General features: G+C 39.5%; 1 protein-coding gene across 4 annotated transcripts in view; it reads left to right on the forward strand.

The window, feature by feature from the left end:
• prkcaa (protein kinase C, alpha, a) overlaps positions 1 to 22,825 on the forward strand; it is a 126,868-nt gene that overhangs the window by 45,871 nt on the left and 58,172 nt on the right. The window lies entirely within an intron of this gene.

A 22,825-nucleotide genomic window follows, 5' to 3' on the forward strand; every position in this document is an offset into this window, starting at 1 on the left:
GCTATTTGCCATCAGTCGCTTGCTTGTCAGCTCTTTAAGTGTGAAACTCCATTTACATTCCCGGTGCCAGGCTCTAGGCACTCAGAGTCTGGCCTCTGTAACTGGAGATATGTCAATGTGTCAGTCGGGATCGTCAACCCAGACTCTCTAAATAGAGCGCCCTACAGATCGCATGGAGTCTCCAGAAGCATAAGGTAGCTTGAGCAAGGTGCTCCATGATCCACTAAGAAATCAGGTTCGTTGTTTTCGGGGGACATTGTTCAATAACTTGTCCGATATGTGTGTGGAGCACACATGTCAACATATAAGTTGCTATCCTGGTCTGTGTGAAACCACAGCCAGGGCCACATCCTGCTGCACGTCTTTTCATAGGTCAGGAAATTCCTCACATAATTTCCCTTGTAAAGTCATATTAGTATCTCAGGACCCAGGAAGTCATGGATTACAAATGGCAAGATTTGACACTTTCTCATAAAATCTAAAAATTAAAACTTTTTTAAATAATATATAAAATACATTTTGCTTAAAAGTTGGATTTCTTTTGAGTGTGATAAGAAGCTGCTGTGATGTAAAGCTTTTCATTGATTTTTAAAAAATTGTGTTTAATTTGAAAAAGAAACAGAAGACGCCACGTAAAGCAGTGGCTTTAATGCCTGTTTTCAGGCAAAACTCAATTCTGTTTCAGTCCATTTTCTTTCACAACCGCTACAAATCAAATCCATCCCCTTTTAAAAGTACCCCCGTTTCACTACTAAACTGTCTGATTGTTGGTTTTATGTTTTCTTTTGTTTTTGTTTTTTGCGCAGTTGCAGCAGAGTCGCCGTTGCCAGCCACACACATATTGCAAGGCTTAAAGCAGAGCAGAAAACCAATAACTCTTTCAGCTAGATAATATCTTCTGAATCTGCTGTATCTCAGCTATGTGCATCTTATGACTCATTCCGGTGTTTTATAACTCCCTCTACTATAAGAAACGGAGTGTGTCGAGCGGTCGCAGGTCTCTTCAGCAGAAGCTAACTCTGGCTTGACGGGGCAGAAAAGCATTTTTCCTCAGAGGCAAAGCTGCTGGAATAACAGATGTCCTGTCTTTGAGCTGATGAACCAAGCCCATCGATTTAATTGGGTTCAAACTAACATCGGTTGATCTGCTCATTTGCTTATCTACAATACCACTTCTGCTGTTGCGTACCTGGAGGTTGGTGGGTAGTGGTAGCCTTGCTGGTTGGAGATGATCACAGTTTGGCCAAATGTTTTGTTTGGCTGCTAGGTATAACGTTAGCCTGCAGCTCATGTAAGTTCAGTGCTTACATGAGCTGCATCAATAATTCAAGAGCTCTTGGTTTCACTGCAAGGGGACGGCAGATGAACCTGAGAGGTACGATGTGCCTGCGTTTGTGTGGGTGTGTGGCTATTGCATCATTGATATCCACTTAACCAGTACAGCACATTTGACCCGAGGAAATCTGCTAGTCTGTTTGCACTGATTTGCTTTCTTCTTGCGCACACACACATGAGTATACCCCCGTATGCTCAAACAATCACCTCTTAGCCCCTCGGGCCGGTTCAGTGCACAGATAGTTGTGACAGAGTAATACAGTTAAGCAGCAGCACATTTCCTTGGAAACGGACAGAGCTGACCTGAGGGTGACACATCATCCAAAGCAAACCAATAACAAATGGACAGAAGATGGAGGCTGAACAGTAGAGACACCTTCATGGTTTTCCTGTTTGTCAAATTTGATCCAAGTTACATTCTGCATTGTTTTGTTCTATTCTATTATTCGGGTACCTAAAATGTCGGTTTGTGTCGTGCAACCCTTTAGCTTTCAATCTGATGCTAGAAGACGGTAGCGGTTAAAGCTGTAATATTCATTCAAGAAGCTGATACGTCATCAATAGTCAGATGGAACATCAGTGCGACCGCTGATATAATGTTAACCTCGCTTTCAGCAGACTGGCACGAACGGGTTATGTTTAGAAAGATTGACCTCAAAACCAAATATAACGCATCAGAATACACCAAATTAGAGACGGCGGCATTTGTGTGACAGTAACAGAATTATGTCAGAGAAACAGATCGACTTTCACTGCTTTCAGGCCTGCTGCGGGTAATTATTCACAGTGTTAAGATTAACATTACTTTCCATAAAAAAAAAAGAAAACTACTAAAAGATTATCAAAATATGCAGGTGGAGATTGAAAATACTGGAAAGAGTGAGCCACTCTGCTTCATTATTTTCTCAGTGCACAATTAGAAGAACATGTTTCGGTGTGGAAACCGAGGGAAAAGTCTCCAAATTGCTGATTTTACATTCACATCGGTTTGTTTGTCATATTTAACAAATAAATAGCATTTGGGATAAAGTGTTTTTAGAAAAAGCTTTAATTAAGCTGTGGTGATCTGGTTATTTCTCTGACTCGATGTGTTCGCAGCGCGTCATTAAAATTGGGAAAAGTTTATTTGGTTGTGCATACAAGCATACAGAAATATATTGGTTACTTGTTGAAGGGACAGTATTATATAAAATGTACTTTCATGGGCTTTACGTCAAGTTATAATGTTATTTCCTCATCGAAAATGTGACTCCCCCACTCAGCTCCTACAGACTAGCTAGCAGCAATTAGCAAACATCTGGTGGACCTGCAGATCTGTTGAGCTCATTATGTCAGTGTTGCGTTTTTACCAACGCATCACTGGTAAAAACATTGTTCAAGGATGAAGAGAAGAGCCATGTTGTGATGACTTCCTGAAGAGTTTCTTAAAGAGACCCAGATTTAAAGCATCTAAATTATAAAAAGGCCAAATTTTAAATACAGTATTTTTATCACAACTGAAGGCAAAATAGTTTCTTGATTGTTCTATGAAGTGGCTCTGTGTGCCTTGAAAGCTCATAAAGTTTTTAGAAATTACTTAAATGTGATAGTGAAGCATTTATCTTAGGTTTACCTAAATCTGAGATAAGTCCTAAGTTTTTCAATGGCAAGACAAAATATTAAAAACAATTATTTTTGGGTGAAGTCTGAGAATCAATACTTTGATCACTTACTGCAAGCATTTTCATATATTTGTAAGTAAATATATTTAAAATACAGCTAAGATTTAGTGCATTGAAGAGCTTCAATGTGCTGGACCGTTATTTAAAAGTTTGACTGTGAAACGACACATTCACAAAGACACACTGAAAAGGCTACCATGTACTTAACGTGAGAGCGCTCATGTTTAATGATAAGAACTCGTTTCGCATCCAGAAAAAGGGAAGCAATATTTAAAAGTGCAAATCACGTGGGAGCCTCTGAACTGACAGCACATCTGCAGGGAGCGGTATTCTGCTCTCAAAGCAGAAAGCCTCATTACAGGGATTCTGCCCGAGAATTGAAAATAAGATTAAACTGGAGTGGTGCTAAATTGCATCATCTTTGCCACAGGCATCTTGGATTGTCACAGGGAATGGAGCCTTTCATCTGTATGTTTAGTCAATTTACCTTCCAGCTACGGTACTGGCCCTCTGCTATAGCCTGGCCTGTTCTGTTAAAGTCTGCCCTTTTATCATCAAGTCAACATTGAAGCCAAGATTGAAGATTGTGGTTTGCCAAAGCTTGAATTGCAGTGAACCGTTTTATGACAATATATTAAAATAATGTTTAAGTGGGCAGAGATTTGAGCCTTTTCTTGAAAGTTCAAGTTGACTTTTGTTGAGAATAGGATTGCATTGAATAACACTATAAATTAGATTGACTGTCTGTTGGTCCACTATGTTTAGTGATTCAGGTCATTTCATAAATATGGTGGCAGTTTACAACAAATACAATGTTAAGGTACTTGATAAAAACAAACAGGCAGATTGTAAACACTGAAAACTTTAATGGTAAATGGCAATCCAGAAGATCAGAATATGCAAAGGTGTAGCATGAACGGCCTCGTCCAGGAAAAAGACACTGGCGAACGAGCCAGGAGTATTTTCTATGAGCATAAAAAAAATAAACAAATCGTCCCGTTCAAGGACACAACCACTGAGACAGACGGCGTTTGAACTGGCAACCCACCGATTACAGGACAAACTCCCTCCTCCTGAGAAAACTTCACCCAGGAGGTGGAAAGAATACACAAAGTTGAAGGTAGTGCTTCTTTTATCACTGACTTCATCTGCACAAGAGACATGGCTGAAAACAGAATTACTTGGAACGAGTATTGACATGAAGAGTACACAGACTTCTAAACACAGAAGGTGTGAGTGAGCCAGGGATACTTTCAAGGTAACTGACAGTTGCTGAGTCAGCAGTACCAACCAACCAATCAACCAACCAACCGTCCGTCCGTCCGTCCGTCCGTCCGTCCATCCATCCATCCATCCATCCATCATGATCCAGACCTGGACTGGTTAGAGCTGCTTTGGCTGTAAAACCAGGTACCTACTAAATATTGGGCAGGTTGCTATACTGTTGATGTAACATAGAAGCTTAAGTGAGCCTCCTACTCCATACAGAATTAGATGCCAGTAACACATGCTTTCAGCACTCACCCTTATGCAAGCCTTGGCACCAGCGCTGCTTCCAAGGAAACACCTTTTCAAAGAAACTCGATCCTGCATTTTGATGTGCACGGCGCTTAGCCCGTAAAAGTGGCGGCGTGTTTCTCAGAGCCCTGCCAGGCTTTACTGTCTTTAGTCGAATGAAGTTATTGTGTATTCAACATGCTTTTGAATACACACCACCATAAAAAAATGCACAGTGATAGAGGCCAGATCGGATGATGTCAGCGAGCAGGGGTTGGTGCTAGTGTATGTAAAAGAGCTACTCGTGGCAGAGGAAACGAGTGCATAATGTGTGCTCTAAATTTGTAGTGTATCTAATGAAATTTGCCCTCTTTCACGGAGCTGCAGTCGCTGCCATAGATCTCCCATTTTAATCCCTGTTGTTGGGCATTTATAAAACACTGCTTGGATGTTGCTCTGTGGTCACATCCGACCTGCCTGATCACCAATTGTAAGGAGGCTGTGAAAAACAACATGAAAGCCCGAGCGGAAAGCAATTTCTATCAAGAGTTTTTCCTGAAAAGACTGTAAGACCAAATCTTAGGTGCTGCATAAACAAGCAAGGTAAGTTTTCTACTGTGTGTGGGGGAGCTAGTGTGCCAGTGTGAGGTAGCAAGTTGGCACCAAGCAAGACACAGTTTACCCAGGAAGGGAAGAGTGAAGAGAGACAAATGGGAAGGTGAGATCATTTTCAGTCAGTAAAGCAAGAAATGAAGCCTTACTTCAATTTGCTGATTCATATTCATACCTGCCAGTGTGTTATCAAATTTGCTGAGTTTTCTTCCATTTTCTCTCTCTCCGTATACCTAACAGTGATTTCTTATTCAATAGGAAAGAGGCTCATTAAATTCATGTCTTAGACTCTGAGGAGATCAAATCTGCTAATAGAACATGGAAACTGAGATATTTTTTGAATACTCGTTCTGGCCTTTCAAGTCGTCAAAACATGATCTAAAAGGTAGGATGTGGTTATCGATTCAGGCAAGCTGCAATGAGAAAGGAGGATGTTTTGAGTTTCCATACTCGGTTTTGGTGAAAAAAGTACAAATGCAGAGAAGATGAGTGGTAATTATTGTCCGGAAAGTGTTTGCAGAGCTGAGTTAGATTAGGTAACAATTTTCTTAGTGGAGTACGGGAGATGCTTCGCTAAGGAAACGTTAAGCTGGGATTGCGTCTGTCTCTCTGAGTGCAGCCCTTTTAAATCTTATTATTGGTTTTGATGCATAAGATTTCAATTAAATGCTGTTCCGTTTGATGCGATTTCAAGTCAGTTGTAATGGTCTTTGTTTGTTATCCTGCTGCTCAACACTTTTGCTCTCATAAAACCGATTAGACAATGTTTTGGGGTTGTTTTTGAAGAATAATTGATTTTCAAAAGCTACAATATTAGCAGTGTTCCCAACTAATCCTGTCATAAATTAGATCAAAATTGCAATTGGACGACAAATGAACTGAGCTTAGACATAACACCAACCACTAAAAGCACTTTCAGGCTGGATTCACCTCATTCATCCCACTGCACTCACACATGTGGGCTCCCATTCATTCAGAGAGGCGCAGATTGATTGACACATTGGAGTTAAATGCAGAGGGAGAAAGGTGGGATTGAACTGCAAAATTGAGCTTCCCCACTGAAAAAAGATAATCATACCATCTATAAATTCTTGGACAGAATTCAGACTCGTTGGTCTAATTTTCTTTTTTTCCCCATTTTGTCTCAAACTGGTTTTCATATAAATGTTTCTGCTTTACCTGAGTTGTTTACCTTTCAGCTTAAAATATAATTGTTCGTTTACAACTGCTTAGCCTTAAACGTCAATATCGCTTCATGCAAGTTGGAGAATTGCGTAAACGTAGACATTTGTTCCAAGATATTCCCTGGTGTGCTTTTGTATTTGCTGTAAAACAATTGTCTTATGATATTTTTCCGTAGCCTGCATACAGCAAAATATGTGTTTTATGATTTTTATTCAGAGGTGTGTTGTTTCGGGAAGAAAAACGTCTAAGAACAAAACTGAAACAAGATGAAGGGAAAAAACAAGTTAACTACACAAAGAGCCATATCGATCACGGTAGCTTAAATGATGAAAATAAATATCAGCTTTACTTCTTGCTCTAGAATATAAATCATAATAAATTCATCACCAGTCCTGCCTGCAGACCAGGATCTACAACATGTCTTTGCATGACTCATATAGATTTGTTTCTGTTGTGGTTGCTGCTGCTGCAAAGGCAATAAAACCGAAAAGCCCACTATTGCCGGGCTAAGGATATGCAATTCAAGAGGAGGAAGTAATTTCCTCAGCCTTGATGCAAAACACCAGTTGATATAAGGAGGGGGAAAATCCCCCAGAATGCAGTGGGCTCCACAGGCACAGAGAACATCTCAGCCTGCATACGACTGCTCACATTAACATCTGCCATCTGCCGTGGCATCTATCACACAGTGGTTAAAACTACTCAGTGTAATTTGCTACTCTAAGTGCCTTAAATGATTATCTCCACATGTCAAACACTAACAGGATGATATACTCATTGACCAGCCAGAACCGACTGCTGGCTGAAAACCAGGCACTTCTGAGGCCAAGTTTGTCGCAGCATACTTCAGGATATTTTTTAATTTGCTAAAACTACTAAAATGAGATTGCTTTTTTTTTTTAGCTAACTGCCATTAGCGCATTGTTTTTTTTGGTCACATTTGAGCCAATTATCTTACCATAAATAGAGAAGACACAGGTTCTTTCACAGCTACGCCGTTGCTTGCAGTATTAACAGTTTTGAGTGATGGCTGACGTGATGGTTGGGTCCCTTGGGCTTGGTGCTGATGATATTTATACTCTCTCGGGTCTTAACGAGCAGATCCTCAATCTTTATGCTAATGGTGTGTGACGCTGCTTGCTACAAAGGGGTTTGGTCCTGGCTTTGCTGGAGGGAGGGGTGGAGATGTGCAAGTGTCTATGTGCATTATGGAGTCCTGTTGCTTGTGTTAATAACAGTGGGAGACAGAAGATGGATGGGATTTCTCTGGGATGGGCTGCATTACTCTCTCTAGGAACATCGTCAATGACCCAATAACCCTGCGTTAAGTTACAGTGTGAGACTGAAATAATAATCGCTGGGAAATGTCAGCAATTCATAGAAATAAAAATTTCCTTTGGGCAACTTTTGGTCACTTGCAACTTTCTTTTAGTACTGTCGTGATTTGACGGGCTTTCAGTTTAGTTTATGCATGCGTGGCATAGACTTGTGGTGTGTTTTCCCTGCTTTTCCTTTGTGTGAGACAATGCGAGCAAAGACCCAATAAAGGTAAAGGTTAAGAGCCGGGCCACCAAAGAGAGTTGGGGAAAACCCCAAACGGTAACACTTTATTTGACGGGGTGTGCATAAGACTGTCGTCACGACCTGTCATTTGGTAAATAATGACACTTTTAATGCAAGGCTGACAATTTTAATGGAGTTTTCATCCATGTTTTAATACAACTTTGCATTAAAAGTGTCATTATTCACCGAATGACACTTCATGACAACAGTCATAAACATTCATGAAAACTCCTTCATGTTCCTGACAGGTGTTATATAATGTTTGACCGTGTCATGTCAGGCTTATGCACACTTCGTCAAATAAAGTGTTACCCTGCAAATTTCAGTGGCCATCGCTGACCAAACTAAGCTGTTACCTCATGTAACCAACACAAATGGATAATAATGTTGTGCTTTTGTGAGACATTGACCTGTAAAGGGATGTAAAAACTACCATAGTGATTAAAAAACAACATAAGTTGGTTTGAATAAAACCATCTAGTGATTCTTGTGATGCTGCAATATTTTCAGATAGGAATGATGATAAGTTGAAAAATACAATTGTAAATATGTTGCACGTATTGAGGGAGGATACAGTGAATGAAATGTTGCAACCTCCGTTTATTTCAAACGGGGAAAATGTCTTCCAAATACAGACTTTCAAGAAACAAGACGCTTGGCTACATGAAGTCAGAGGATGGGTTGTCGTCTGAAGGGGTACGAAGCCTGAATACTGTTTTTTGAAACGCACCAACTAAATTCCACTGCATATTTTAATTTGCGAAACTTAGAAAATCACTCAACTCTCTTGAGTAAACAGTTCAGTACTGAACTCGTCTTGAAACTCAGATAGAAAAAACACTCTTCATTAGAATACATTTCTGCCTCCTGTCCCCTCTGCAGTACATAAATACACTCTATCATACCAACAAACATATTTGTAGTTTATTCAAGTCACAGTTTTTACCCCGAAGCCTATTTGCATGCATTCCATCACTCCCTCTGAGGTCTCATAATAACAAATATCCAGTCCTGCCAGACCCTTAAGTATCTTTTTTAATAATGCCCTTCACTCTGGGGAGTTTGTATTCCTCTGGACTCTGAGTCAACTGTCCGTGTCAACGTGGTTGTGGGAGTTTTTCCTGATCAAACATTCAACGTTCATCTTTTGTGCTCGATTGCATCGAGGTCACATTCCTCGCTAGCTTCATCTTTCGATTCGAAGTCGCAAACAGCGTGAAGGCGCTGAAATCTACCATGTAAGGAAGAAATATTTCTCGTGCAGCGTTTGCTGAGTCAACGAACCCACTTTTGAATATATAAACACACAATTCACGACTGCTTTGCGTTTGTATCATTGTTTGTCTCAAAGATAGTACAAATTTTTCTTTCAGAAGACCAGAAATGTGATCTTGTAGTTTTCGCCTCTCTATGTGTCTCTGTCCTCTGTCTCGTTTCTGTCACTGATACTGAAACATTTGAAGCAGAGCTCCCTTCTTGTGAGGAATTTATGTGACATTAGCTTTCCAGCACCAGAGCTTCGATTTGGACTGAGCCAAAGCTGTAACTGGTGACAGGATAGCGTTACCACCTGTTTGGCAAAGGAACCAGTTTTAAGGAAAAATGCACAGAAAAAAAATCGTAACACTTGAGGTCGAATAAATAAAGTACTTCTCTAGTTCCTGTAAGATACTGTATGCAGCTGAGTGACGCAAATCTCACTCTTTCTGATTGGTGTCAGACAGAGGCACGTTACACATGGGAATGTTTTTCACGAGCAGTATTTGTGTTTGTGGGGCCATAATTGCTGTGACACACAGTCTCAGTGATACAGTTATCTAACATCGACATAGATATAGATGTAATGCATTCTTATCATCACTTTTGTCATGATCACAGTACAACCACAAAACACTGCGATAAAACGTTGAGGCCACATCGCCCACTCTCGGTCATAAACAGTCTTAAAAGTGCAAACCTGACTTCATGTGTAGGGAAGTCTAAAGCAGAACAAGCTGGAGCTTTGAAGCTTCTTGCCAGAAATAGAACGATGCAAGTTACAGATGGGTCAAACTGACTCTCTGCTGCTCCTTCTGCAGCTCGAGACCAACATAGAGTCAGTCCTCTGTGCTTGTTTGTATGTAGGATAGGAAACTGTCTAGAAGTCTAAAGGGTTACCCCTTCTGCCACTCTGATCATCTGTAATATTTTACAATTGAAAGTAAATAAATACCACTTATTTGAACTTTGTGGAAGATGAAAATGTCTGTCAATTTAGCATCTTACAACCACCTTCATACACACTGATACCAAACTACTGCGATGATACCTAGATGAGCTTGTCATTATCTTTTGCCGGATAATTCAGTGTCTAAATGACTAAATTTAGTCTATTTCTAAATTCAGTCATTTAGAATTACACTAGATGACTATTTACATTTAGTCTTTTTCACAGCATGGCGACATGACTTGACATACCACCGGCTCACTGGGTGTCATATCGTCATGAGTTGTCATATAGCCTCATTAAATGAAACCTAGAAATGCCAGTGATGAAACGGCAGCAGCATGAAAATGTTAGCTCGAATTGCTTGCATCTACGTTGAAGGTTGTGTTGCGTAAAAAACAGAATATATTTACTAACAGAAACATTGTCTTTGCGTTGCAAACAGAGACAAATGAAGATTCAGAAAATAAGCGAGCTCAGTCCCGTCCCATACAACGAGTCCCTCCATGTCTATATTTCAGATCACTTGTGAAAATTACAATATAGGTTTCTCAAAAAGAGAAAACTAAAAAACCTGCCTTATTTAAATGATTGAAAATTATATTTATCTTTAAGTAAGGTTCGACTATATTGCTGAAAAACGTAAAGCAATGTAAGCTTTTCCAATCAACCAATATTAATAATTATTGATTAGTTTTTTGTTTTAAATGGTGAAGCACTACCACAAACAGTAAATCTTTACTGTTTTATCCACAGTTTTCCCTCCACACAGTTGTTGCTAGGTAAGCAAAGAGCGAGTGAGTTAGTTGATGCCACCCACCTCACTAAATGTGAGCGGCTTAACCCTGTTCTCTGCCGAGATCCCCCAGAACCCTGTGCGGTTCTGGATCCAAGTTCAGTGAAATGGTTGAATATGCAATCAAACTATTGATATTAATCTATAATGTTAGTTATTTGTTAGGTGTGATTTCAGACACAGGAACATATTAAACTCTCTACAGAGTAAGCTACGTAGACCACAGCGCTGACCCACTAAGCTCTCAACTTATCACAGGAGGCTGCCAACGTGTTGACAATTGGATTTGACTTTTGGAACAGGTTGTGAAGGTATTTTCATTATTAAGTACCTGATAGATGGGCCGTGTCTGATGGACCAATTAATTTTGGCCTCTGGAGTGGGAAGCCTGACCAAAAGGAGGAAACCTGGGCGTCGGCGCTGGCAAACAGTGGCTTCACCCTCCAGCCAGGGTGACAGCTGTGACAGCTCCTCCTGCCCTCCTCTGACCTTGACGATGTCATGCACAGCATGTGTGCATGCTTCTGTTAATGAGCCAGCGTCTGCAAATTAACAATATGGCCTTCGGACAGGGAAGTGCCTCCTCAGCTTGGAGCTCAGCTTCTCCAACGGTGAGAAGTGAAGTGGAGAGGAAGTTTGTCCACAGGCTTCTAATCCTTTCAAGACTTCAGCGAGTCTCAGATTGTGCCTCCTTCAGTTTTTTTGCTGCAGACTGGAGCAGTTAACTCAAATATATAACTACAGTTGTGTTCCTCCACAAAACAATTTCATTTTCTACTAGTTGAAATCTTTTCTCTTTTTTGCATACTACAAAAATACAATGTGTCAAATAGGAACTGAACTAGAAAAAAAGGACTTTAGGACAGTCATAAGTGGAACTTCAAGAAAAAAAAATTGTTTTATGTGTGATTTATCAGTTTGTCTTGTTTAAAATTGACTCATTTTGATTAAAGTCGATTGACATATTCATCTATGGTGCATTTGGATTACATTTTAATGTAATCCAAATGCCAATTTGGATTATATCCAAAATGCCAATTAATCCAAATGCCTCTTTGGCATTTGGATTACATCATCCAAATGCCTCTTTTACTTTACTCAACTGGAATTAATTTCATTTTTACGATCTGATACCGGAAATCATCTCGATATCAAACAAAAAAACAACTGTCGGATTATATCGACCTGCATCTAAAATCTCAGCTAGAAGCACTCCACTCCAGCATTTAGTCTGCTCCAGCATTTAGTCCTCTCCAGCATTTAGTCCGCTCCAGCATTTAGTTCGCTCCAGCATTTAGTCCGCTCCAGCATTTCTGTGCATCAGCATTTATATCCTACACACTGAGCCATTGGTTAATTATAAATGGGTCAGTAGTTCTTAGATCACGAAAGTTTGCACGATTTGTTGTGATACCGTATCGGGTCAATATCGGGCTCAGCCAGTACTCAAGGTGGTATCAAATCGGAAGTGACACCCCTAGTTTCAAGATCACTTTGGCTTTTGAAAGTGTCTGCATCCAACATCAGGTTCATCAGGTTCATTTTGAAGACATAGGTCTGATGGAGACAACCAATAAATGTCAGAAATTGATGACAGCAGTTCCCACACACCTACAGGATTGATGTGGAGTTGCAATATTATTGATAAATATTTCAGAGATGGTATCTATTGCAGATAAGCCACATTTTCGTCACTCCTTTTCACTCTTTCAGTCATCACAGTGTCTCCACCGCTCAAACTGTATCATCTCTGTCTCTACAATCTACACCAGGTTTGGGTGTCAGAGAGAGAAAGTCATTTCAAAAGGCCAAATATATTCCAGACAGGCAGAGTCGACGTCATGTCGCTCAAAATACAGTAGAGTATAATATTGCATCCAAGCTCTGAGTTGCTTTAATTTTACACGTACTGATGTTGTGATAATTGTGATTCAAAATATCTTGAAGACTTCTAGTCCAAGCAGGTTTTAGGAATTGTTTTGAACAAACAGCAAAAGCTAAACAAGTATTTGTTTGAACAGATATGGATTTTTGGCAGATTGTTCTTATTATTAGTGTTTGATTTTCTTTTTTCTAAAAACAGTACTTTGAGTTTAATCGCATGCATTGCTCACTGTGAGGCAATTCCAGTCCTCAGGCTCCCCCTGCTCTGCATGTTTTAGATGTACCTTTATTCCAGAGCAGCTGATTCAAACGGTTGCATGACCATTAAGTGCTGCAGAAGGCTGTTGATCACCCACATATCCAATCCACGTGTGTGGCAGAAGGGAAACACCTAAAACATGCAGGGTATGAAATTGAGAAAAGCTGCTGTAAGGTGTTTTGAATAGTTTTCCCATTTTCTTCTGCCAACTTCACTGAAAACAGATCAAAAGTTTCATCATTTGAAATGTATCCTCAGTCGCACCGGAGCAGACTTCCCACAATGCTCCGAAAGCTTACTAATGACGATAAAGTGAGGTTTGAACTCTAGGCAAAGTCACTTTTAGCTATTTGTTGAACTTGTTGATATGGATTTGAAGTTTACCCAAATAACAAGATGAATCTTGAGACTTATCAGAAAGTGAGCTGGGGTGCAGTGCCGGTAGCAGGCAGATAGGTTAACAGATCCGCAAGGTAAACCCTCTGTGAATTGCATTGGTAACCTATCCCCACCCTGTCCCACCCCGCAAGCACTCAGCGGCTTAGCGAAAGGCCAACACTGATGATTTATATGCTAAAAATAGTATGCTTGCCAAGCCTAACCGCACACATCTGGGTGAATGATCGCTCTGTATTGTTGTCTTGAAAATCTTTCCCACAATGTTCACCACTCGATGTCAGTTCTAAAATTGTTTCCCGGGACTTTAATAGGCTCAGTGATTTTCAGTCTCTATTAGCTCAAATGGTTGTTTAATGATTTGAAACAGACACCAGAAACTTCGAAATCCATTAAAAATATTATTAATGTAGATTTGTCCACTTGAAATCAAAGGGTTTACATTTGTTAATGTGATCGGTGATGTGGAGAGAATGGGTCACTCTGTACTGCATTTGGGCTAACAACTGTGTATTAGATTAATGTTTTTGTGCAAATGCTTTATAAAGTAACTTTGGGCTAACAAGGATATCACACATGAGGATTGGGGGAAAAGAGAAAAAGGTGTCCTGTTTTTCTCTAACTACTCTGGCATTCTCCACAGCTGTAGATGTTTGGGTAATTGGTGATCAAAACTGATCATATGTCTCAGTGTGTCTGTGCATATCCCTTGGTGTTGTGAGTCTCCATGCGGGATGCTAATTGGCTTTGGATATCTCTTTGTCAAGGAGAAGACTAATCCTTTTTGCTGAGCAAACACGTGAAGGGACGTTACATAACAGATCCAGAGGCATATTTCAACCCTCCAACTGTCTTAAGTAGCTGTTTAGTTAGGCACTTAACACATTTGCTGGTTCTTAAATTTAATACCAGGAGCATGTCTATGTCACAGGAGTAATTTGAAACCAGGATCCACCTAATAATGTCTAAAGTTGGCTTTTTGACATAGTGCACAATATACTGGATGTTGGCTTGCTGTTTTGCTTTCCTGGCAATGTGGAAGATGTCGAGGTTTTAAATTTTACCCACTTGCTAACTTTTTTGCCGATGCCGAGTGTGATGTCCCAGTCAATGCTGGGAAGCTTACTGAAAAATTGCCTGTGCTGTAAACAACCGTCCTCCGCTGTGGAGAGAGGAGTGCCGTAAATGAGGCAGCTGTTAATGTTAATTCAATATTTGGTCAGCAGGGACTGAATAGCCTCATTCACTTCCTGTGCTGCCTTTGCTAAAAATCCAAGCAGGCTACAATTTTGAAAAAGAGCAGAAAATCAAAATTGCAGTTCATAACCTGTTCAGTGATTGGCCCAGTTGAAATTCTACCAGAGGAATCCAAGTGAATGGCAGAAAGCCCACACTGAGCTGCGAAGTGAGACGACACTCAGTTGGAATTGGACAGGAAAGCAATGGACTGGACAGCTGTTTTTTTGTGTCCTTTGTTTATGTTTATCCTTTGTTGAAAACCCTCAAGCACAAAGTTAGACAAACAGATAAACTAAATGTATGTTCATGATTAATGCAGAAGGAAAAGTTTAATTTGCCACATTTGTAAGGTACTAAAGTACCAGCTTCCTGTCACCATTAAGTACATTTGACTTGGCATTGATTGAACTATTAGATACTAAAAGCTCCTATCACAATCATGACAGTGTAAATCAATAGCTTGATTAGTTTCTTCCTTTGTAAACTGACACCAGTAAGTGTATTTGTGTTCACGAAGATGTTCACAAAAGCAAACGACCGTTTCGATCGAGTTTCTTGTTTTCAAATTACCGGGTTTTAAATGGAGTAGAATTAAATAAAATGGATGGTTGAATGTTTTTTTTATTTTTTTTTTTTATAAAAGTGCTGCTTGAACTAAGCCAACGTTGCACAACACTGCACTGCACAAGTTCTTTTATAGTGTTCATTTATCAATTTCATTGATATGCAGAAGACCTCAGTGAAAGCCCCCCCAACTTTATTGCATTTTCAGGAGCCAAATTTCTACATTGTGAACATCTTTCCTGGTGTCAACTTTTAGACGGCTCACATGAAGAGGTGCTTTGTTCTGCAGTTTCTCGTTTAACTCAGGAACAGATGAACCGCAAGACAGGGTGACTCAGAATCTGGTAAAGGGAGGAGCTTCCTGCCACCTCCAATTCAAATGTCATCCTCCCGTTGAGGGATGACGGGTAAAAGAGAGAGGAAAGCAGTGAGCCAGGTACCGAGCAAGAGTGGCATGAAAGTGTCGCCCACTGTTGGTCAATAACCATCCGATACCGATCGCTAACATTTCCACCCCCGGTAATCAGCGTAGCGTTTAATTTTCCAGTCCCGTATGAAGGAGACGGGCGACTAAGAGAATATGACAGAGATTAGCGGAAATTAATCAGAGTCTCATTTCACGCTCGCCCCCTTCTCTTGTCTGGCTGCACATTTCACAAAAGGTTGATCTCTTTTTCTCTTTGAGTGTATTGCCTGAAGTGTTCACAACTATCTCATTTATTTATTTTATTTTTATACCTGCAAATAAAAATGAAGAAAAAGAACAATTTGAATTGTTATGCTTGTTCAGAGCTTGTGTGTCATGAGTGACATTCCCGAGTTACCTTTTCACTAACCTGAGACCGTAGCATCGTGTTCTTCAGTCCTGCTTCTTCTTGGGAGGTATTGAAAATGTCCCCCAGTGTTACAATACATAAAGAAGATGAACATAACATTTCAAACCTGATACTCATGCCAGAAAAAAATCCTCGACACCATTTTCTTTACCTCGCCGACATATTTTGAAGGCACGTGGTAGTACATGATGGAGGGAAACTCTGCACTAATTAAAATTGATTCTCCTTCAGATATTTGATGCTTTACTTGGCAATCTGATCAATTTTTTTGTTGTCGTTGTTAATTTCTCTAGTAGTACTTTGACCACTTGGACAAACCCATAAACCGTGTCTCGAGCTTTGAACTTTCAGCCCAAGGTAGTCAGAGAGCCATTAAGTACGGCTATAAAACAAAACAAGACAAGCTGCTTCTGCACAAAACAACACCAGCTTTTGATGTTTGGCAAAATCAAGTTTTGACCCACAGACCTCAACTAGGTGTTTCAGCACACAAATGTCAGAGGCAGGGTGATATTAGAGAGCAACTTGAATATGACTCTTGTGTTATTCAGGTGGTGTAAAACTGTGACTGGCAATTGAAAAGTGGAGGGAAAAAATTATTGATTACAATTGTATTGAGAAACCCCTTGAAGTTTTTTTTTTCTTTTCATTTTACTGCAACAACACAATTAAACTACATAAAGAATGACTCACGGTCGTCCGCCTTTGCTCCACTACAGTCTTTGGGGAAACCCTGCACACCTTCACTCTGCCAGGCTGTTCATTACCAGGAGGTGGATGATGCATCTAATTAGGCTGGACTGGAGAGCCTGGCCAATTAGCCAGCACCATTGTGCTGACTCCCCCGTGCTTCTGCTTCTGTTTCATCGTTATTGTCTGGGTGCTTTGAATCTTTTGATCTGATGTACTGTGTCTTTTATCTTTTATTTTTTTCCTTGAACCTATATTCACATCTTTTCTTGCTTTACTAAATGAAGAATGAAAATAAATACTAAGGGTTACACTGACACTGCACTAATTTTGTGAGAAGTCACTGAACCTCATTATGAAGTGGTGTTAGTCACATTTCATTTGCGCTCTTCCTTACTGACAGATGTTCTTTTTCTTGACTAAGCTGGATATTTCCACAATCAAATCCTTAGACAAACATTGAAACATGACCTATTATCTAATTATGACAAAACAATTCTCATGCTCTTCATCCATCTATTTTCATCCTCCCTTCCACGTCATTCGCTGAGCATGTAGCATCCCTTTGAATCACCAGTTGTCATTTTTACATTGACTCATTCTTATTTTTGGTGTTCTTTTTCAATTGTTCATCTGAATGAATCTTCTTTTCCACTTTGAAGTCCCCAGATGGACTCAGAGGCCAGAGAGGCGAAGCACTTCCATTTGACGGCTCTCAGACAGGGTGTGTTAATGGAAGAACTAGTGTTTATAATGACTGTCGACAAAAGTCATCTACAGGTGTGACTCTTCAGCACATCTAATCTCCAAAGAGAATCTTGCGAATAATTTGAATCGCTGTCAGTGTTGTACTGTCAGACTGGATGGTGACAAACAAGATAAGAAAAGATCATTTATTAGGCTCCCATAGGAGAAATTAGTCTAGGAGGCAGGGGCAAAACTGCAGTGCAACAATAAGAACAGCACATCCAAAAAAGGACAATAGCCATAAATAAATACATAAGAGCAAAACATACATAAAACACACAAAGATGACTTAATTTTTCAGAAATATTTATGTCTGTCAAGTTATCTAGTTGCTATGTAGTCAGAAAGATTGTATCTGGCTACCTAGACAGCTTAACAGGTATATGGCTAGCTACATAGCTAGCTGGACAGTTTGATAAATATATGGCTAGCTAAATAGCTAGCTGGACAGTTTGATAAATATATGGCTAGCTACATAGCTAGCTGGACAGTTTGATAAATATATGGCTAGCTAAATAGCTAGCTGGACAGTTTGATAAATATATGGCTAGCTACATAGCTAGCGGGACAGTTTGATAAATATATGGCTAGCTACATAGCTAGCTGGACAGTTTGATAAATATATGGCTAGCTACATAGCTAGCTGGACAGTTTGATAAATATATGGCTAGCTACATAGCTAGCTGGACAGTTTGATAAATATATGGCTAGCTACATAGCTAGCTAGACAGTTTGATAAATATATGGCTAGCTACATAGCTAGCTAGACAGTTTGATAAATATATGGCTAGCTACAGAGCTAATACTTACTTGACCGCTTGAGGAAACCGATAGACATTTAGATAATGCATAAAATGTTTAGCTTTCGTCCACATTAGGCCGTCATCAAGTGATGACATCATTGAAAATATAACTCATTCTGTTCTGATTCAACAGCTCATATTTATCACCCGTCATCAATATTCTCACACTGTAGGTAACCACATAATTTTTTAATGAAACATCAGCATAAATATGCTTTATTTTTTTACTCTTTTATTTTTTTTGTTTTTGTTATATATTTTTTCGACTTTCTAACGTCTGCGGTGAGGTAATAGACTGTGTGACCACCACTTCAGTCAAGCAACAACTTCAGACCACGTTGTGTTCCTGTAGTTCAAAGGTGGAACTCCATACAAAACAACAAGAACTCTGACCCAGAATGCTTTAAAATGCCATAATGTTCAGAACCAACATGAATGCCGGAAATGTTTTATCACCCACATCCTCTCACAGGGTTAATCATGCCCTGAAGGCACTTAGCGAAGCCCGTCAAACTAGTTTTTTCATATACCAACATCTCTCAATATGTAATGTGACAAAAGAAAACCCTCTTGGATTTATGTATCCGACATAAACTCATAGTTTTTATCCCATCCATTTAAGTTCAGAAATGTAAACATAAGAAAATGAATTGTATTTTCTAATATTGGTTTTTAGAGTCATAAATATATAGATTTCAAATGTTCAAATCATGCTTAGTTTTAAATGTTTTTAAGGTGACCATCTGTTGCCTAGAAGAAGTGTCTGATATGTTAAACACATATATTTTAACAATGAGAAAGAAATGTGAGTTTATTTTTGGATAAATTGCATCAATCTTATTATCTCCTTATAAGCAGATAATATTACACCGATTAACTCTCATACAACAACATGGCACTTAGCAAATGATCTATTTAGTTTAATTGTCGGTTTCCTGATCAAATACAGTTGTTTGAACTGCTTCTGTAGGGATAAAGAAGAACAATATTTCATTTCCGGCATCAATAAGCCGTTTTTAAATTGAATTTGAATAAAGTGCGTCTTTAGGCTCAAGTACAGTTGACCAGCAATCACTCTTGCTCTGTGTTGTCAGAGTTTTCCACCGTCTACGAACCCTGAAACCATCTTTCACCCCCTTAAAAGGCTCAAATGGCATTTGTCAGAAATTTATGGTTCATCAGCAGCTCGGCATTGTTCTCTGCTGCCATAACTAATTCATCCCTGATGGGAGGAGACAAAGGTTATGGAGGAGGAGACAGGAGTATAATCCTTCAGGATCAGCTGTCTGTGGCTCCATGCGGGTCTCTCCTGCTGTCTTGTCTTTTTCTGTCTTTGTCCGATCTGATACAGGCCCTGTTAGATTTAGTGATTCCATATTTCTTGCCAAAACAGTAGAGCTGCTTCAGACCTTCATTAAAAAGTGCACATAAATAGGATTTGAATAGAAGCTTTCAGGAAATTTTATGTCATTTTCTTGTTTTTTTGTTTGAGTCCTTGAGCTTTTAAGTGGGTTTTGCAATTTTGTGTTTTCGTAGAAGGCAAAAAACAACAACAAATAATTAAAAAAAAAGTACAACTTGCAACAAATTACAAGGATGGCAGGAATTGAAAACTGGGAGGTGGAAGTACAAAGCATTTCTCTTTGTCCAGTGAAGGAGTAAAGATGGCTTGTGTGAGAAGACACACTGCAGAGATTTGAACATCTCTGCTTTAAACTTTTCCACAATTTTATCACGAGTCAATCTTGTGTGTTTCTTAGTCTTTATAATTTGCTTTGTTTATTAAAGTCACCTAAAAAGAAAAAACAAGAGGAAGCACAAATTTATGACTTCTGAACGCAGTGGTTTGTACTGGATTTTAGAGTAAATGGTGGGCGAGTACAAAGGCACGCCACACTTTTCAGATTTATGTTAGTAAAAAGAAAACTAAAAAAACATGCATCGTTTCCCTTTCACTGTAAAAGTATTGACATGCAGCCTGAAATCCCAATGAAATATTACAAGTTTGCAGTTTTAATGTGACAAATTTAGGTTAAGTTTAAGACGCATCTGACAAACTTAAGGTCTGGGGGCCAAATCTGGTTCGCCATAAGTTTTCATGTGGCCCTCTAGAATTTAGAAGGTCACATTATAAATAGCATCCAAAATAACAGTTGGGTGCTTAATTAGTATTCTATCAATCAAATTAAAGCACTGCTTTAAGGGTAAAAAGATGTTGAAAAAGTATCCATTAAATGCAGAAACAGGTATTTATTAATATTTTAACAGTCGGTTTATGGTTTATAAATATATTCTGTCTCAACTGATCCTCTGAGCACATTCATGATGGCCAAAAATGACAAAGAGTTTGACATGAAACTGAGAAATATATGACTGCCATGTTGGAGAGATGCGTCGAGATCGATCTAAAGCTACACAGTGAGCCTCTCTCCACTTGTTTTATGTTTAAGTCTGTTTCACTTTGGAGAGCGAATATGGAGTACAGCTAATGTTGTTGTTTTGTTTTTTAACAGTGAAAGAATGTATTAGTTCTCTAAATACTTAATTCACAGTGCGCTAAAAGTGTGAGAGTGAGCGAGGCGGCACTTAAAAAGGCGTCAGCTTTCATTATTCTCTTCATTCAAGAGTGCTTCACTAAAATGAATTACTTTAGAAATGTCACAATGAGTGTTACTGTGATAAGTCAGTAAGTGCTGCAGCTACATCTTCAGTCACTTTCACTCTATGTGGCATCCCTCACTTTTTTGTTTAGTTTAGTTTAGTACAGACCTTTCTGTTTGCTGAGTGACTCTGTTTTCCTTTGCAGGTATAAAAAAGGGAGTATGCTGCTTGTTCAAGATATCCCATAAAAAAACCCTCAAGCTCTTTTCAACACCAATATTTACCTAGGGATGGGTTTGCGGCGCTTGTTTAAACTGATACTGTTTTCACAGAAAAATAACATTTCATCTCACCTCAACAAACCTAAATTGTGAACAGAGTTGTTCCGTTTACATGTGTTAAGTTTTGACGTTGCGCAATTGTGTTTTTCCACACCGTAGAGCGTTACCTCTTATAATACGGATTAATTTCACCATTCTTATCGTTTCTGTGATCTCGATGCAAATCTTTCACCTCCGGCTGCTCTTCAGTGTCTTTGGTTATGTCTGCCGGTTTTCGCTGGATTTAAATATTTCTCTGTGTTTTAAACACATCCTCATTTGAATAACCAAATCATCTACATTGACAATGGATGCAGGCCCGGCAGGTGGGATTAAGGCCTTTCCAAGGTGTGAAACATTGTGTACTTTTGTTGGTGAAATTCTTTTATTTTCATTTCCTTCACCTGCACTCTACTGCTCACTCAGTCATCTTTGAAGCCCCAACGTGAACAAATTCTCATGTTTTCTTTCGGATCCCAAACTTTGACATTATTATTTTTACATGTTTGCTTTTCCATGTAGCTTCGTGGCCTGTTTGTTGTCAGTCGCTCTTTCACACCAATCAGCTGCGTCCGATAATTATTCTGCCTGTGCAATGTTAACCCAAATGCCATTGGATCAGGTTTAGCGTTCTTTTTGGAAACCAACAAAAAGCCGTATAAATACCAAAACTCAAACCGAGAGCTGAACAGTTCTGGGGTTGGCCGACATCAAGTTCAAGTGTCACCACGGTATTTTGTGCCACGATGACGCTGAAAGCGATGACAGGAACTATGTGGCACTTCGTTTATAGGCAACTGTATATTTCTGACACAGACTCACAAGCACAGATGATGTTTTTTGAAAACCATTCCAAGTGGTAAAGCTCTTCTTTGGGACACACTAGTGAACAAATGGCACCACAGAACTGGGCAACAACTATCTCTAAACATTGAATACAAATACACACAAAGCTTAGATTGGATAAAAAAGAAAAACCTGTATCTGTTTCCGTCCAATCTCAGGATTGTGTTGGTCTGTTGGTCCTCAGCAGTTTGTGGCGTATTGTGTCAGGAACTCATTTCTGTGCCGGCTCTGTCTTTTAAACGCTTTTTCATACTTTGACTGATCAAATATTTATACAAAAAGCCTGGAGCAGCTCAATGTAGGCAAATGATGAGTGGAGGGCTTTGATGGCCTTGATGACTTCGCATACAAATGCAGGTTATTTACAATTTATCCACAAAAGGCAGTAAATACACCGCGTGAGACTTTCACCGACATTGTAACGGAAACTAAAATAGTCCATTTCTACGTTCGACTGGCAATGTTTAGCTCTTTTCATGGTAATCTTTGTGTTCTGGAAAGCCTTTCTCTGGGTACAGTGGCTCTAAAAAGACATAATGTGCAGGTTTTCCTTTGTCAGGAGAGTTTGTGAATGATTCATGTTGCTGAGAGTGTGAGCCGAATTGAAGTTTGCTCATTTTTCTTCTTTTTTTTGCTGCTTTTGAATTCAAATCATCAGCCGCAGTTTCCTCACCTGCTGATGCGATCAAGGCAGGAAGGAGAGGAAACGCCTCGGCCGTAATTTGCCACTCGGTTCTTCCAAATTGATTGACTTCCACCTGGAATCGATGTGAAGTCCCCCAAAG

The sequence above is a fragment of the Poeciliopsis prolifica genome, unplaced genomic scaffold (assembly GCF_027474105.1).
Source record: "Poeciliopsis prolifica strain line A6 unplaced genomic scaffold, Auburn_PproV2 SCAFFOLD016, whole genome shotgun sequence".
In the NCBI taxonomy this organism is placed as follows: Eukaryota; Metazoa; Chordata; class Actinopteri; order Cyprinodontiformes; family Poeciliidae; genus Poeciliopsis; species Poeciliopsis prolifica.